Below are 10,069 nucleotides of genomic sequence, written 5' to 3' on the forward strand. Positions count from 1 at the left end.
TACAGCAGTCCATGCCAGACTCTGATAGGCTCCCATCTACACTTGCAGTGCCTGCCAGGACCCCATCTCAACTCCATGAGCAGCATCCTCACATCCAGCCTCTACCTCGTCTACACTTGCAGTGACTACCAGGACCCTATCTCAACTCAGTGAGCAGCAGCGTCCCCACATCCTGCCTCTGCCTCGTCTACACTCCCAGTGACTATGCCCCGCTCCAACTCAGTAAGCAGCACCCCCCACCCTGCTAATGCCCCATCTACACATGTGGCAGCATGGAAGGAAATGGGCAAGGTCCGTCCTCCTTCTAATACGCTGACAAGAGCAAAAATTTCCTGTGAAGATACACAGACATACACAAATAAAAATCTAGCTCATGTGTGCCAGGAGCAGTGGCTCACACCTGTAATCTCAGCATTTTGGGAGGCCCAGGCGGGTGGATCACCTGAGGTCAGGAGTTTGCGACCAGCCTGGCCAACATGGGGAAACCCTGTCTCTACTAATAATACAAAAATTAGCCAGGCGTGGTGGCACACACCTGTAATCCCAGCTACTCGGGAGGCTGAAGCAGGAGAATCACTTGAACCCGGGAGGTGGAGGTTGTAGTGAGCCAAGACCACACCACTGCACTCCAACCTGGGCAACAAGAGCAAAACTCTATCTAAAAGAAAAAAATATATATAGTTCATGTGTTCTATACCAATTTAGCCTGGTACAGTTACACAGGCTCTTTTTCCTTCATAATGTCATGTGGTGTGCCAATTCTATGGGTCCTACTGGAGCCCGGCCAATGTTACCTGAAGACAAGAATCCTCAACCTTGCAACAGAAGCCCTGCTGAGCTGTCTTCCTGGATGGTCTCCACAAGCCCCTCTTCAAATTACACTCATCTCACCATGGCCACAGCCGCAGCACCCTGCAGTCTCACTCTTGACAAAAGAAACCTACAGAAAACGTGTCATTACCAATCTTCACCAGTGAAAGCCACCCACGGGGCAAGTCTCAGATAAGTCTTGTCAGGGAGGGGCAGTGGAAGAGCTCACTCGAGGGGACCTTCACCACCTCCAACAAACCAGATGTCTGTAAAGATGCAAAGCTAACCACCAGTTAAAACTCACCACACTAAATACTTCTACCCTTTATTCCCTCATTAATTCCGCAGGTATTCATTAACATCCACAACGGAAACATTTTGTAAGCCTATAAATATGTCCTGGGTACCTACAGAAACTGGTCTGGAACTGGATACGACTGGGAACACAGGAAACATTCATGAATCTACACTGCACAGCCAGAGGAAAGGGAAATCAGTAGGAAACCTGGATTCGATCAGATTACCCGAGGACCAGGAAGTAATGCCAGGAAAGTGGAGCAGGAGCCTGAAGGCAGAGGGAGGGGTCAACACTCACGTTCTGTATCGGGTCAAGAAAACTGAAGGGACAAGAAGAAAAATGGCAGCAAATGGGTAAGAAGGTGACAGGGAGCTGGGTCACACAGCCTTAGGGAGGCAAGCACCCAAAAAGCGCTAGAAAAATGAATTGTTGAGAGCATTAACCAATCAATAATCAATCAATCAAGAATCAGTCAACCAAGATGGTCACTCACAAACTCCAGTACTTGCACAGGCCTTTGTGGCAGGTTGACTGGCAGTGCAGAGACCCCAAGGTTCTTGCTACGCCCAGCCTGCTTTCCCACAGCACCACTTCCTCAGCCAGGTGCCTCCCAAGAGGGAGGTTAAAGCCCCCAGACCACACTCTGTTGGACACCTGCTCAGGGATGGGGACAAGGCCCAAGATGCTCCCATTCCAGCCAGGGCAGCCCTTGCTGTGTGCCTGCTCTGCACCGGCAGCACTCGATGTCCACGGGGTCCCCCGTCTGATGTCACAGGGCGTCGGTCTCCATGCTCTTATCTATTTGCTGTTCTCACTCTCTCCACAGATCCTCACCTCCCCACATCACATCTGCCCAAGAACACTGAGCTGCACTTCAAGATGACCGCTCCTAAAACTCTTCAAGTTTTTATCCCCAGTATTCAGTTTTATTCTTTCTCTCTCATTCTATCCACATTAACGCTTTTCTTTTCTCAAAAAATCATCACTGGGGCCGGGCACAGTGGTCGACGTCTGTAATCCTAGCACTTTGGGAGGGGAAGCTGGCAGGATCATTTGAGGTTATGAGCTGGAAAACAGCCTGGGCAACATCAAGATCCCATCTCTACAAGAAAGACAATCAATCAATCAATCAATCAATAGTAATACTTGCTAACCCCCTCAAGGGGTTCTTAACGTATGAGCACGGTTCACGTGCTCAGGCATGAATGTGATCCTCACACAACCCTTGATGAGTTTCAGTTATTGTCCTCATGCGGCAGACAAGGAAACTGAGGCACAGAGCAGGAGTGGAGCTGAGGTCTGAACTCACATCTGTATGGCTCTGGAGACCACAGCCTTAACCTTTGAGTCGCTCAAAGACCAATCAATCAACCAATAGAGGTGGCCTTAATCTTCACAAACAGGACACTGAATCAGCTGTGGCAATGAGTAGTATTGGTGAAGCACTCAAGGGCTGACAGAGTCCTTTTACATCCCTTGACTCACACGTTCCTCCTAACAGCTTGTGAGCAGGGCCGGCCAGGCTTCACTGACCACTTCACAGTCCAGAGAATCAAGCCCAGAGACAGTGAGACCCACTGGGGCCCGGCCTGCTGCTCTGCCCCAGGTGCCAGCTCCCATCCCTAACGTAATTACTTACATCATCTATGTAAGGGACGTACCTTGTTGTCTCTACCTTGTTGTCAACCTGCTCCCCATTTAAGATATCCTCCAACACAAGGCACGGGTGCAAAGGAGACCATTTCTGCATTTCCATCAGATATTCAAAGGGATCATATTATAGAACATTGCAAAATGAAAGGAAAGAAAGAAGATGGTACCAATCCCTCAAAAACATCTGATGTCTAACTCAGGAAATCCTGTTAGTACTTGTCTACTTCAAATATGTTTTTTGAAGGAAACAAGCCCCCACTGGACTCTGTAACCAGACCCCGGCAGTGGGACCACTCATCGCCGTGTAAACCAGGAGCACCCTCCCGAGAACCCCAGTCCCCCCACACACATGCCTGTGACTGTCCAGGACTTGTCTGTTCCTCACTGGCCCAGCAGCCTGGTGACAGATGTCCATGTGTGTGTGGGTGCCCAGCACCTAACACAGCAGGCATCTGACCCATGCTAGCCACGGTGAGCCGGCTGGAGAGGCGAGGGTGATAGGGGAGCCTGCCCATCCACGCTCACCCTAGGCCAGGGCACACCTGGCCGAGTCCCGCAAAGGCCAGGCTTCGACCCCATCCTCTGGAACAGAGCTCCTCACATGTCTTAACACTTCAGGCCTACCAGGGTCCCAGGATTGCCGATACTCACGCAGACTCAGTGAAGCACAGCACTGCCCCTTCCCCGGCTACGAGGACATGGAATCAGAAGTTGCCACTTGTCCTCGCCTCCTCCCCCCGCCATGCCCACGCAGACCGTGAGCACCCAGAGAGCAGCATTACATCCATCTGAATAAACCGACAGAGAACAACCCCACAACTTAACATAAAATTCCAGATCACAGTTACTGTAAAACAAATACTTGGATTTATGAGCTTGGCTACAGTACTCAGGGAGTTTTATAAATCAAAATCCACCAGCACAATCAACTAACACAACCCAGACGTCCCTGGCATGCAAAAACCTCAAATCCTGACAAGCCAGACAGTGGAGAAACATCTGGGAGGGGGCCAGGCCTTCTTCCCAGCCACAGAGTTAGAAAACAGGAAGGATTTCAGTTAAAATCCACGCGTAAATTCCACGTGGAAGCAGCTGAGAAAGGAGTTGTCTTGTGACAGGGGAGCAGAATTTAGAGGCAGCGAAAGGCTGCTTCCCATCTGATAACCACCACCAACCAGAAATTATTCAGATGAAATTTGGCCTGGGCGCCTCTTCCCGCTTTGGGAGCTTCTGGAAGATTCTGTCATATTGCCACCTCTCTGGATGGGGCAAGTCCGACGGGAGGGCTGAGCTCAGTGCCCGGATGGGAGTCAGCCCCAGGGTAGGGCTGGGTTTGGCCTTAGGGTGGGGGACTCATCACCTCCAACTGCTCTCGAAAAAACTTTGGAAATAACAGCTGGAGCCATTTTACATGGATTTGCCAGAGAAGAACAGAACAGATCAATGAGCCAGGTCACAAATTCGTCTGGACTGTCATACAACTTACATTCCCTGTGCACCTACTGGACTCTAGGCCCTTTGCTGAGACTCAGGATGCCCAAGAGACAGCAGTGCACTGCATCCTAGTAGGGACAGTCAGCCCAGGGGAGCAGAGAGATTCATAAACAAATGATCAGAACACAGCGAGTTCCTTGAGTTCCTCGTCATCCTGACAATGTCTTCCTGACAATGTCCCCACTCCCTGCCCCACCCACCTCCTGAGAATTGCCTGTCCCTCCTCTGTGCCCCCAAGGAGCCTGTAAATACCTCTGATAAAGCACTCCTCACACAGGATTCTGTTCCCGCTCACTACTCCACCCTAGTAGACTCTGAGCCCTTTGAAGCCTTGGTCACCATGGGCATCGCAATGCACCAGTCACCGCACCTGCTCAGTAAAAGCGTGCTGGTGAGGGTTCACCCTGCAAGACAAAAGAGCCCTCCACTTTAGGACAGGGGTGTCCGCCCTGTGTACAGGCACCTGGCAAACAACACAGAGCCAGCCCCCTGTGCCTCCTGGGCTCCAGCTGAGGGCGGAGAATCACTGCCCCAGTGGACGTCCAGATGGCTGGCTGGTCATTGGCAGTAGACAGTTCTGGAGGAAGGGCAGATGCTAGAGAACGCGGCGACAGGGCAGGGAGGTGCCTTCCTGAGAACCTGGTACTCGAACTGAAACCTGAAGGATGAGGGAAACGGGCAGAGCAACACGGTCCAGCAAAAGGTCAAAAAAGAGCCATGTGCAGCCAGCCTCTCAAAGCACCTGGGGAGAGACCAAACAGGGTGGGCACAGCCTCAAAAGGGCCACCATGAGGATGCAGGCACAGGTTCTTCCCACTGGATGGTTTACGGCTTCCCAGAGCCATTCTCTGAGTCAAACAAGAGAGTGGATCTCAAGGACATTCCAGCCTGGGCAGGCAAAGGGTCAGACTCAGGGAAGCTGGGTTAGGAAGGAGGAATGAGAAGTCTGCAGGGCAATGGAGACAGCGGCCAGGGAAGTGGGGACAGGAGGGTGGCGGCCATGTTGGCGGGGGGCGGCGGAGATGCGGCGACGGAGGAGTACGGGCCGGCGAAAAAGGAGCGCGCGCCCGCTCCGAAGCCCAGGCCCGCCCCGCCCGGGTCCCCGCCACGGCCCGGCCGGCAGTGGCCGCGGTGCGGACGCCGCCGGAAAGACAATGCTCTGCCGGGCCCCGCGCGGGCCGCGCTCACCTGCGCCCCCGACCAGGCCGCGGCACCCCCTCACGGGCCTGCACGACCCATGCTCGCCCCGCGCGGACCTTACCTGCTGGTCACTGAGGCCGCCGTCCAAAGGCCCACGGTTGCCGCCGTCGCTCGTTCGGGCTTTCGCCGGCCCCAGCCCGAGCCAGAAGGCGCCTCCCCGACCCCACTCCCTCGCCGCGAACACCGCCGGCTCCCCAGCCGCCAGCGAACCCGCGCACTGCGCCCGACAGACTGCAACTGCAGCCACGGCGCCGGCGGGGCGGGGCTGTGGAGCGGGGCGCAGGCGCGGTGGAGCGGGGCGGGGCTGTGGAGCGGGGCGCAGGCGCAGTGGAGCGGGTCGGGGCGTTGGAGCGGGGCGTTGGAGCGGGACGCAGGCGCGGTGGAGCGGGGCGCAGGCGCGGTGGAGTGGGGCGGGGCGATGGAGGGGGGCGGCTAAGGCGGGCCCGAACTCGGGACTTCCAGCTGCGCGCCGGGAATGGGCGGCGTCAGGCGGCCAGAGCCCTGGAGCCTGAGGGGGCGCAGCTTCTCCCTGAGGGCAGGCAGCCAGAGCAGGACTTCGTTTTCGTTTTCAAGAAGTAGGATTTTTTTTTTTTTTTGTATTAAAACGGGGTTTCACCATGTTAGGCTGGTTTTGAACTCCCGACCTCAGGTGATCCACCCGCCTTGGCCTCCAAAGTGCTTGGATTACAGGCGTGAGCCACTGCGCCCGGCCAAGACTTTCAAGAAAGGACATGCCCCCTTTGTCCTGGGACTTAAGCCGTAAGTCGTCCTGAGTGGTGCACACCGCGAATACTGAGGAAGCTGGATCTCAGGGCTGGGCTTTGAGCCTTCCCCTGTGAGGAGGGCTCAGAGGCTGTCCCAAGCCCCACTGTGCGGGGGGCGCACCCAGAGACGGCCCTCCACAGCCAGGTCTCGACGGCCACCCCCCAGGACGAGGCCGATAGCGATGTGGGTGAAGACCCTGACCCTGAGACCACCCCACAGAAGGCTAACGAGGACACCGGCCTGCCCCAGGTAGGCCTCCCCTTCTCTGTCCCAGCTGTGTGCTGCAGGCCTTTCCTCGGCAGGGGTTTGGGGTTTTCAGTGGGCGTCACCCCATACCTTGTTTCCAGGAATGTGGCACACAGGCTGGCTCCCTCCCCACCCCTCATTGTCTCTCCTAGCATTTTGGGAGGCCGAAGTGGGTAGATCACCTGAGGTCAGTAGTTAAAGATCAGCCTGGCCATCATGGTGAAACCCCATTTTATTAAAAATAAAAAAAAAAATCTGCAGGGTGCGGATGCTCACGCATGTAATCCCATCACTCTTGGAGGATAAGGTGGGTGGATGAAGAGTTTAAGAGATTGAGAACATCCTGGTCAACATGGTGAAACCCCGTCTGAACTAAAAATAAAAAAAATTAGCTGGGCATGGTGGCGCGTGTCTGTAATCCCAGATACTCAGGAGGCTGAGGCAGGAGTATTGCCTGAACCCAGGAGGCGGAGGTTGCGGTGAGCCTAGATCGTGCCATTGCACTCCAGCCTGGGTAACAAGAGCGAAACTCCGTCTCAAAAAAAAAAAAAAAAAAAAAAATCTTCTGGTCGCGGTGGCTCACGCCTGTAATTCCAGCTACTCGGGAGGCTGAGGCAGGAGAATTGATTGAACCCAGGAGGCCGGGGTTGCGGTGAGCCGAAATCGCGCCATTGCACTCCAGCCTGGGTAACGAGCGAAACTCCGTCTCAAAAAAAAAAAAAAAAAAAAAAAAAAATCTTACAGGCACTGTGGCTCACGCCTGTAATCCCAGCACTTTTGGAGGCTGAGGCGGATGGATCACGAGTTTAAAAGATCAAGAACATCGTGGTCAACATGCTGAAACCCTGTCTCTACTAAAAATACAAAAAATTAGTTGGGCATGGTGGCTCGTGCCTGTAATCCCTGCTACTCAGGAGGCTGAGGCAGGAGAATTTTCTGAACCCAGGAGGCGGAGGTTGCGGTGAGCCGAGATCGCGCCATTGCACTCCAGCCTGGGTAACAAGAGCGAAACTCCTTCTCAAAAAAAAAAAAAACAAAAACAAAAAAACGGAGAGATCAGTGTCTACAATTGCAAAAACGAGGTGCTGGATAAATCCCCCCTGACCCGCCTTTTTATGAGATAGAGTTTCCCTCTTGTCACCCAGGCTGGACTGCAATGGTGCGATCTTGGCTCATTGCAACCTCTGCCTCCTTGGTTCAAGCGATTCTCCTGCCTCAGCCTCCCAGGTAGTTGGGTTTACAGGTGTCCCCCACCGTGCCCAGCTAATTTTCTTTGCTTTTTAACTTTAACTTTAAATTTATTTTTATTTGATTTTTAAAAACAGGAAAAAAAATATGGAATGCTTCATGAATTTGCATGTCATCCTTGCGCAGGGGCCATGCTAATCTTCTCTGTATCATTCCAATTTTAGTGTATGTGCTGCCGAAGCGAGCACATGCCCAGGTAATTTTTTAATTAATTTTATTTATTTATTTTTTTACAGAGAATGGGTTTCACTATGTTGGTCAGGCTAGTCTGGAACCTCTGGCCTCATGATCCGCCTACCTCAGACTTCCAAAGTTCCAGGGTTACAGGTGTGGGCCGCCGTGTCCAACTTAATTTTTGTGTTTTTTGTTTTTTTTTTAAAGACGAGGTTTCACCATGTTGGTCAGGCTGGTCTTGAACTCCTGACCTCAGGTGATCCGCCTGCCTTGGCCTCCAAAGGGGTTGGATGACAGGCATGAGTCTCTATGCCTGGCCAATTTTTGTATTTGTATTAGAGACCAGGTTTCACCACGTTGGCCGGCTGGTCTTGAACTCCTGACTTCAGGTGATCCACTGCCTGTGCCTCACAAAGTGCTGGGATTATAGGCAAGAGCCTCCATGCCCAGCCCTGTAAATCTTTTAATCTAAAAACCTTCTGAAAAATTCAGATTATGGCCTGGTGCAGTGGGTCACGCCTGTAATCCCAACACTTTGGGAGGCAGAGACATGTGGATCACGAGGTCAGCAGTTCAAGGCCAGCCTGACCAACATAGTGAAAGCCTCTCTCTACTAAAATACAAAAATTTGGCAGATATGGTGGTGTGCGTCTGTAATCCCAGCTACTCAGGAGGGTGAGGCAGGAGGATCACTTGAACCCAGATGGCAGAGGTTGCAGTGAGCCGAGATTGCGCCACTGCACTCCAGCCTGGGTGACAGAGCAAGAGTCTGTCTCAAAAAAAAGAAGCTTATATTTGTTTAGTTTTTTTTTACAGAAATGATCTTGCTCTGTCCCTCAGGCTGGAGTGCATTGGTGCAATCGTAGCTTACTGCAGCCTCCCACTTCTAGGTCTTAAGCAATCCTCCCACCTCAGCTTCCTGAGTAGCTAGGACTACAGGTGCACAGCACCACGCCCAGCTAAATTTTTGTTGAGATGGGATCTTGTTCTGTCACCCTGGCTGGTTTCAAACTGCTAGCCTCAAACAATCTTTCTTTCTCAGTCTCCCAAAATGCTGAGATTACAGGGGTGAGTCACTGTGCCCAGTCTGGATTTTATTATTTAATTATTTCTTTTTTATTTATTTTTGAGACAGAGTTTTCTTCTTGTTGCGTAGGCTGTAGTACGGTTTCAGGATCTTGGCTCACTGCAACCTCTGCCCCCTAGGTTCAAGTGATCCTCTTCTCTCAGCCTCCAGAGTAGCTGAGATTACAGGTCCTGGCCACCGTGCTCAACTAATTTTTTGTATTTTTCGAAGAGACCGGTTTTCATCATGTTGGCCAGGCTGCTTTCGAACTGCTCACCTCAGGTGTTCCACTCACCTCAGTCTCCCAAAGTGCATGTATTATGGCCGTGAGCCTCACACCCAGCCTTAACTTTATTTATTTTTTAATTTATTTATTATTTTTTTTAAAAGACGGGGTTTCACTGCGTTGGTGAGGCTGGTCTTGAACCCACAACCTCAGGTGATCCGCCCACCTTGGTCTCCAAAGTGCTTGGATTACAAGCACTATGTTGGTCAGGCTGGCCTTGACCATGCCATGGTGGCATCAGCCACCATGCCCGGCCAACTTTATTTTTTAAAATCAGAGAGATTGGGCAGGGCGCTGTGGCCCAATTACGCCAGTAATCCTAGCACTTTGGGAGGCCGAAGTGGGTAGATCACCTGAGGTCAATAGTTAAAGATCAGCCTGGCCATCATGGTGAAACCCCATCTTATTAAAAAAAGAAAACCAAAATCTGCGGGGCGCGGTGGCTCACGCCTGTAATCCCAGCACTTTGGGAGGCTGAGGCGGGTGGATCACGAGGTCAAGAGATCGAGACCATCCTGGTCAACATGAGGAAAGCCCGTCTGAACTAAAATTACAAGAAATTAGCTGGGCATGGTGGCGCGTGCCTGTAATCCCAGCTACTTAGGAGGCTGAGGCAGGAGAATTGCCTGAACGCAGGAGGCGGAGGTTGCGGTGAGCCGAGATCGTGCCATTGCACTCCAGCCTGGGTAACAAAGAACGAAACTCCGTCTCAAAAAAAAAAAAAAAAAATCTCCAGGTAATTAGAATGTACAGCTGGGATTGAGTATCACCGCTGTAATCAAAGGGGATTCTAAAAACTACTTCATTCTCCTGATTGTATACTTTATGC

At 52.2% G+C, this 10,069-nt stretch overlaps 1 non-coding gene across 1 annotated transcript; it reads right to left on the reverse strand.

The window, feature by feature from the left end:
* Positions 1–7,795: 7,795 nt before the first annotated feature.
* LOC135271358 (U6 spliceosomal RNA) lies at positions 7,796–7,902 on the reverse strand. The gene has a single exon (XR_010339456.1). It is a non-coding gene; the product is annotated as a U6 spliceosomal RNA (small nuclear RNA).
* Between the last annotated feature and the right edge of the window lie 2,167 nt (positions 7,903–10,069).

Source organism: Aotus nancymaae, unplaced genomic scaffold (assembly GCF_030222135.1).
Source record: "Aotus nancymaae isolate 86718 unplaced genomic scaffold, 86718_ANA_hifiasm-v0.15.2.pri h1tg000076l, whole genome shotgun sequence".
Lineage (NCBI taxonomy): Eukaryota > Metazoa > Chordata > Mammalia > Primates > Aotidae > Aotus > Aotus nancymaae.